The sequence below is a fragment of the Strigops habroptila genome, chromosome 4 (genome assembly GCF_004027225.2).
Source record: "Strigops habroptila isolate Jane chromosome 4, bStrHab1.2.pri, whole genome shotgun sequence".
Taxonomy (NCBI): Eukaryota; Metazoa; Chordata; class Aves; order Psittaciformes; family Psittacidae; genus Strigops; species Strigops habroptila.
In genome coordinates this window covers 73655378-73663435 of record NC_046358.1, presented here as the reverse complement: position 1 = coordinate 73663435, position 8058 = coordinate 73655378, and the positions used below count along the sequence as shown (strand labels likewise).

At 38.3% G+C, this 8058-nt stretch overlaps 1 protein-coding gene across 41 annotated transcripts in view; it reads left to right on the top strand.

Annotated features, from left to right (window-relative positions):
* RBFOX1 (RNA binding fox-1 homolog 1) overlaps positions 1 to 2297 on the top strand; it is a 1252174-nt gene extending 1249877 nt beyond the window's left edge. For all 41 annotated transcript variants that reach the window (XM_030482277.1, XM_030482275.1, XM_030482292.1 and 38 more), the window contains one exon: positions 1 to 2297. This exon is cut by the window's left edge and continues 327 nt beyond it. The gene's annotated coding sequence lies outside the window, so the exon portion shown is untranslated.
* The last annotated feature ends 5761 nt before the right edge of the window (positions 2298 to 8058 follow it).

Genomic DNA, 8058 nt, shown 5'->3' with positions numbered 1-8058 from the left:
TGGCTGTAGAAGTTTTTGTGGTTGATCTAGAAAGCTGCTAGATATAAATAAAAACTGGTTTAGGGCCACAATCAAGAGTGCTATATCATGTAAATGAATTATATATGCTGAATATTAAGCTATTGGGGTTATCACATGTTTTGTAAGAGTGTAAGTGACTACAGTAGTCATTTTTTTCCGCATCTACATTTATTTTCGTTTATGCGAGGGAGGGTGGGGGGAAATTGGGGACACAGGAATGGGGTTTGGCTAAAATATTAATTAATGAAGCAAAAAGGGGCCCCACTGCACCAACTATCATATATCACCTGTCTTAAATTATTCACTGTTTGTTCAAAGCCAAAGGTTATGTTCTTAGTAGGGGTGCTTCTCTCGACACTTGTACATAAAAATCAGATTCAAAGCTGTCCGAAGGCACCCTTTTAAAGCATTCCACCAGGCAGTATTCAGCTATTTAACCATAACTAGTTATTTAGGCAAAAACTGCTAGTTAGACCATTAACAAGCATTCTTTTTATATTTCTTCCAGTAAAATAAATTATTGATATCATTGCTGACTTTTATATTATGGGAGGGAAAAACAATAATAAAAAGGTGATAAAAGCACTGTTTCTATTTTTTTCTTTTTTTTCCAAAAAAGAAAGTAATAAAAACTTAAATTCTTTGTACCAGTAAAAAAAAAATGTATAAAATTTACATCCGTGCAGTGGAGTTGTTAAGTTCTAGAAATACACAGCCTATGATGCTTTAGATTTAGCCTAGTAGACCAACTGTTAGAGACAGACGTATCATTTTTATGGAATTATATGATAATCATATTCAGATTTATATAAGCATTTTACAAGTATTGCAATCATTGAGTAGAGATAATCATGGTATTTTCATCAGCTTGGTACTTTTTGAAACATGACTGTGTCGTGTAAACAATCTGCAATTTTTCAAGGCATGACAGCTCGCCCCTATTTAATTTTCAAACCAAGGCCATTTTGCTTAGTATTGGGCCCAAGACAACTTTTCAACTGGGACAAAAGAGGGACCTTCCTGGGAACGAGCACTGCCTGGAGAAGGCTGCCTGCCTGCTCTCAGGAGGTGCAGCCCAGCAGATGCCCGGGTGGCGGGTTCAAGCATAGTTGAAAAATTGCAGTTTGTCTGTGCATATGTTTGGACTCTTTCCATGTTGTCCTGTTTACAAGTTAACCTAAGTTGGGGTGTTTGTCACGGGTCTTCTTGGTTTTGTATTTAAATAAATAAAGCAGAAAACTGTCTTGCTACAGTTTGCTGCAGATAGTTATATCCTCATGTGTAACGTGCGTGCCTACTGGCAAGCACCTTAGTAAATTATCAACTCACCGCTGTGAACCTGCCAACTTGCTATAACAACTCTGCTTTAAAAGAAGTGTTTGTGATCAGGCTTTCTCTTTGTCATCGTATGTGCATGCAGTATGATCAGTTGAACAATAACCATCAATAAAGTTTCACAAGATTTGAAAACAAAGTTTCTGTAGCATTTATATCTAAGAATGAAAAATAAATTATCTTTAAAACTGAAACAGAGAGAGCAAGAGACTATATGAATCAATCAAAAATGGGGCAGTAACATATATTTATACTGGTGAGGGAATGAACTGAAATTTATTGAGAGTTCAATCCCCACATTTATTATATAAGATATACAAAACAAGCCTCCTATTTAAAAAAAAAGTATTTCATTTAAACACCTCGATAAAAGCAACTTGAAAAATGTTTACCAAATGTTAGGCTTCCAATTCAAAGTGTGGATGATACATCTTTTTTTGGAATTGCACACACAAAATGTCTAACATGGGGAATAACAGAATTTATTTGCAATTTTAATTTTCATGAGATAGCTTTACAACTCCCACTCTCTAAATGATTATATGGCGTTTTAGTCTATTAAAATAATCTTGAAAGGTTGAGGGTGCAGCCCATAGTAGAAAATATTTTGTTTATAAAGCTCCTACAGTACTCCTAGTAGTCATTTTAAAATGTATGTCTGAAATAGTTATGTAAGAAAAGCATTTGAAATTTTTTTACAATATATATTGGGAATGTTTTCACTTATATAAATAACTACTGATAATATGACTTATGAAAAAAATTATTACTACCATATGTGGAATATAGTGACTTCTAAACAGATTTAAAAAACACCCTACAAACCCAGAAAATATGTATATCTGTCTTTAGAAATTAGTGTTTATATCACAACCGTGATTTGTGAATAAAGAGAAATGGTTTGTAATATCAAAATAAAAGCTTAGTCTGAAAAGGTAAAACTACGTTGGTGTTTAGAGTCATTTTGCTTTTCTTTTTTACTGTGTTGGTTGAAGAGCTGTCCACAGTTGCACCATCTATACTGTACACAATATGCTTACAAACCGATCAACTATTGACAAGGTTCACAGCTTTTCTGACTGCCTGGAGGTGGTGTGTGGGAGCCTGGCTGGGCAGAGCAGCCTGAGGTGGTTAGTGCCTGTCCTGTGTGCCAGGCCTCCTGCCCAGGGAGAGGGGCTGCTCTGTGTGTGTGTGTCTCTGTCTGTGTGTATGGGAGGGAGCAATAACCTCATCAGCAGGCCCAAGCTTGGCTGCTGCTGCTTTTCAGCTAGAGGCCAGAGTGATGAAAGTCAGCACGGGACTGGGTTGAAGGTTTGCTTCCTCAGAAGGCAAGGTTAATCCAGTATCAGATGTACTTTTCAGGCAAAACTGCATGACACATGAGGAAGAATTGGGTTTTGTTCATAGGAGATAAAAAAGGCATCTTCCAAACTGACTGCATTTATATGGGACATTTCATCTAAGAGGATCACAAAAGTACCTCTGGGATGAAATGTGCCTGTAGCTGCCCAGCCAACTGCTGCTCTGGGAGCACTGTTACTGGGGAGGGCCAGTTACTACTAAGTATGTGCCTGCTGCTCTCAGCTAGGCTTGCATGACTTCTCTCCAGTGATGGATAGATGGGAGTTAGTCTTCTGTCTAGCTGTCTTTTTCATGGACGGCTTCTATTTCTGCGCACCTTCAAGTACAGGGGAGGAAGGAAAGATAACTCTTCTAATAGGCTGCTTCTTGTCACTTCCAGGGTTGTCATCCAAGCTATGGGCTTGTAGGTCTAGACTTACCCATCAGTTCAACAGATCATGATGAGGCTGATAAGTTTAATGTGCCATTAATCACGTCACATGCATGTCAACAGAATTATGTCACTCCTCCTCTACCTGCGTTCCTGTTTGTTACATTGCAGTTTAGCACAGGAAGAGAAGACATAAGGATAAGGGACTAAATATTGCATGTTTTGCAGTTTAGCAGCTAGTTTTACGCTAAAAAGTGCTTGGATCCTTCTGGGAAGGTAAAGAGAAGAAACTGTGAAGTTTGCTAGGTGTGGTAGGGAGGTATCATGTTATTCTTACTTTGTGTCTTTACATGAAATACAAGCACTAAATGAACCATTGTACTTTCCTCAACACCATGAATGAGAGACACATTAACAGTGGTTCCTTTGGTGGCTGGATAAAGTGACCAAGGTAGTAATACTGAGTAAGATGTGGGCTGCAGGAAGGTGAGAAGCATGTGAACAGATAAATTTGAGTGGGACACACACACACAGAGAACTGAAGCATCACATAATTTCCACGTGGTTAGATTCATCTGTCTTCTGTCCGGTGTCATTATTTATGATCTAATGCAGTTGTGCTTCCTTTCTTGACCAAGTAGCTAAGAGATGCTAAATGAATAAAAACTTTGTATTTACTGAACAGTTGGCCACAGAATAAGCAAAGCATCATGTAACCAAAAGAGAAAAAGGAAAATACAGTAAGATTTTCAGGGTATTTTTTCCAATTATTTAAAGTTCTAATACAGCTTAAATTGTCTAGCAAAGATTAAATTGAATTTTTTTAGGAAATCTTAGGACCATCCCTGTATACCATGTCCCATACTACTCTGTCCTTGATCATCTTTAAGGCATTGAGGTTGTTTATTAGCATCCTATTTGGGTAAAATGTAAAGCTTTTAAACTAGAATTTTATTTCCTTTAACTTTCTGGGAACTTTGTGTTTGGTTTGAATTGCTGTTGTGCCACATTGCTGTTTCTTACCTCAAGTGAATTTTGCAAGCTTGACATGTTCTTACTGTCACATTTTTTCAGTTTTACAGTACAGACGCATGAGGAAAAAAAGGCTGTGCAAATGATTTCCTTCCTAAAGTAGAGCTGAAATATCATCTTGTAGTTGGAGGGGAGAGAAGAAAAAAGAAGAGAAAAAAAAATTAAAAAACAGCCTTGTTTCAGTGGGAAGGGATGACTGGAGTGGAACGTGAGATCAGAACGGAGACAATGATTTGGGGAGGTCTTTGAAGAATTTATGAAAGTGTCATTAAAACCAGTCATCTTACCAGTCTTATAAAAGTTCCTCATAATGCTTCATTTATTCCTAGAGGGCATACGCTTCACCTCTCGCTAGAACACGAGCTTTATGCCAAGTCTTTCCAGACTGGAACTTCAGTCCTTACAACAATGTAACCTGATTCATGCAGCAATAGAGATGTTTGCTTTTTGTCTGAAAGCAAATTTGTTCTCTGGCAACTTTTATGCCTTTCCAGCACTTCTCTAGTGCTCTGCATACCAATAATTGTCTTGCAGCACTTCACAGAAAGCACAATAGACACAGACTAGGATCAGAAAAGATCTAGGTAGTATATGCCAATATATCATCAACTTGAATCTTTTCTCTTAGTGTGGTAAGACTAAGATTAGCACATGGAGGAAAAAAATTAACAGTACTTCTAGATCCAAGAGCTAGTCCTTATTTTCTTGGAAAAGGAAGGTTTTTATTTCATGCTGGTTTGTATTGTAGTATGTGGGTACATTTTCTATATCTACAGAAAGGAGAAAGGTGGTTCAGTTGACACAGTGATGTGACTTCCTGAGCATCTCACCACTGGCTTTAGTTGACTAGGACACAACCCCTGCTATGTAGCAAATCAATGAGACGTGTGAGTTACCCATTTGCAAAGAGCAGATACTTCGAATTATATCCATGAAGGTACCTGGAAACATTAGAGTCAGTTTAGGTGTCCAGTCAGGCAGCATTCAGGGCCAGGAGCTCCTGTTCAGCTGTTGTTTAGGTCTCTACAGTAGATGCTGTCAAATTTTTCAGATTCCTACTGAATGTCCTAACCAGGGCACACAAGGTAGGCAGTTTTGGTGTATGTGGTTTGCAGTATCCAATTAGGTAGGGGTCCCAAGATTAAGAGTTACAAGTGGAAGTGGAGGTAGGGGTGATTGACTTGCCCACTGAAACCATGTTCAAAGCACTCACAAATCAATGTGGAAGATAGTTTAAAAAGTCTTCTCTTGGCTCAACTTAGCCCAAGGAATGTTTTTTTTCCATATGTAGCTGCCATGTATATATTGGGTCAGGTCATTCCCAGTTCTTCTATTACAGACCTCCCATTTTACTTAAATACTTAGTCATTAAGAACACTTAATGTGTTCATTGTCTGTAGTGTGTTGATTGGGAGTCTGCCCTGGATTCCAGTCCCTGTTCCACATCAATCAGAGTGAAAAAAATATGCCTCCGTGACCCCATTGCTTGATTTACAGGGACTGTATGACAGTGAAGCATCCCTTCACTTTCCCATGAGACAGCTTGTCTTGTAGATTCCTGATTCCAAAAGAGATTTACAGCGTGAAAAATGCAAACTGGAAAAAAGCACATTGTGTTTAGGGTACTTTAGAGCACTCCAGACTGCTTCTCCACCCTGCTTTTGGCTCGGTTTGGTTTGCTTTGCATTAGCTGTGATTTACCCATGCGCTGCCTGGGCAGCCTGCATGCCTGACCAATTTAATGATTCCATTCTCTAGCAAAAGGCCTTAAGCCAGGAGTTCAGGACATAGAAAAACTGTTAAATAAAACATAAGTGAATGCAAAAATAATCATTTAATGGACATTATGAAAGGACAGTAAACCAAACAGTTCAGTCCAGTGGATGATGTATAACATCTAAACAAATATGACAACTAATTAAGGATTAGGCTCTGCATTTTGGATGACAAGCCTTATAAAAATGAACAGTTAGGTTATGTTGAGGGGAAAAAAGCTGCATTTTGCAAATGTCAGGCAGACAGCTCAGTAAGCAGAAAAGCTCAGTTATCCAATTAAAATAAATGTGCAGTGTTCTCAATATAAAGAGCTAAAGCATCCTTATGTTGAGGAGTTAAGATCCTGAAATATAAGTAGAGCAAAAAAGTGCTCTCTATAAAGATTAACGTAATCTATCAAGATTAACATTTTGCATGCTGGCAGAGGCATATAATAATGTGTTTCAATTCCTGAAATTGGAAACATTAGACTAAGATCAGTACCAATTTAAACCCCAGGTAATCCCAAATATTGAATTGAATTCATTATTTACAACCATGATGGGCTAATAAACTTGCCCTAATGACTTCTATGGGAAATAGATACCTACACTAGGTGCTATCCTATTTCCCATAATCCTCTCTGATACTTCATGTGAAATGTAATAACAAGTTGCATAAATGTAATTTAGGGAAAAGTTTTCCACTAAAAGTATTTCCTGATTTATTCAGGAGTTTGAGTCCTGTCCTAAGGAAGATTATGGATGGTTTTGAACATTGTTGTGTGCATGGGTGTCATGAGAGAGGCCACAGAGTTTCAAGACCCCCAGTGGGGGACACAGCTTAACCTCATTTTTGTTGTTGCTTTCTAGCAAAAGGAGGTTATTGCATAACAATGGAAAGGGAGAGGTGGGAAGGGATCACAACAACTACTGAACTAGAAACTGGGTTGCACTTCCATTGTAGGAAAGAAGAGTCCACTCTAGACGTCCATGATAACTGCCAGCAGAGCACTTCTTTGTTATAAGACAAAGGTTTGGAGATCTGCCATTTGGTGTAGGTCTCCAAAATAAGAGTTTCTAAGGCTGGAAACTTATAACCACACATAAATTTTCTGCAAGGATATTCACTTCAAGGCATTTGCAACTGAATTAATGTGAAAGATATGGATTTTCTGGTGGTTTATAAAGCAGAAAGCAGAACATTATTCCTAGGAGGGAGGCTTTACCAAGGGTATTAAAACGGAGTCAGCTTTGTGAGGTGCCTGATTTATGGAAAAATATCTGTCAAATGTTGAAAAGAGTCGTGAGAATCTCAGCTCTGCAGTGCTTGAGAAAGTATGGAAGATCATGGCTGTAACACCCCCACCTCTGGTTTTGCCACCCACAGAATTGGCACCCTTCTTGTGAAGTGAGCAGTTGCACTTGCAACTCTGAGTGCCTCTGAGTCCTCACCTTTATTCTTCTAGAAGCTCTGTTTCACATCTTCTTGGCCACAACTTTTGATGTTCACCCAGAAAGGCAATGATCCAACTTTTTATTATTTGAGAAGAGTGATGGCCTGGGGATAGACATTGTTTATTTACAGATTCAGCTGATAAACTGTATAAGTGAGGTCTCGTCACAGATTTGAAAGATCTGGAGTCCCATTGCTCCACAGTTATAAAACAAACAAAGTTTTTTTTTTCAGGAAAAATGGTAAGCAAGAGGGGAAAATACAGTTTTATCTGGGAAGCTGAAAAGCAGCTTTTATTGGCAAGTTCTCATATACTGAGAAGAGAGAGAGAAATATGCATCTTGCTGAAGTTAGTAAATTCTGCTGGAGAGATGAGAAATTTCTATTGGGATGTCTCTAGACATGATAGATGTCTTTTCTTTTTTTTAACATGACCCACTATTAGGCTGTGCTATAAAAATTAGACATTTCCCCTTGTCTTCAGCCAACTTTGTCCCTATTTCCTAGAATAAAATTATCTATATCCCTAGGTATGCAAGGACATAATTCGTGCACTGAGCTGAAGAGGAAAGCAGGCATCACCATAGTATGCTGTACCACCACTCATCCACTCTGTATGCTGTACCACCATTCATCCACTCTGAATCCACACTGAAATCTCTTACTTTTGGAAAATGAGAAGTGTCAATGTAAATATGATAAGCAGAGCAACATGGCCTACTTTTTGA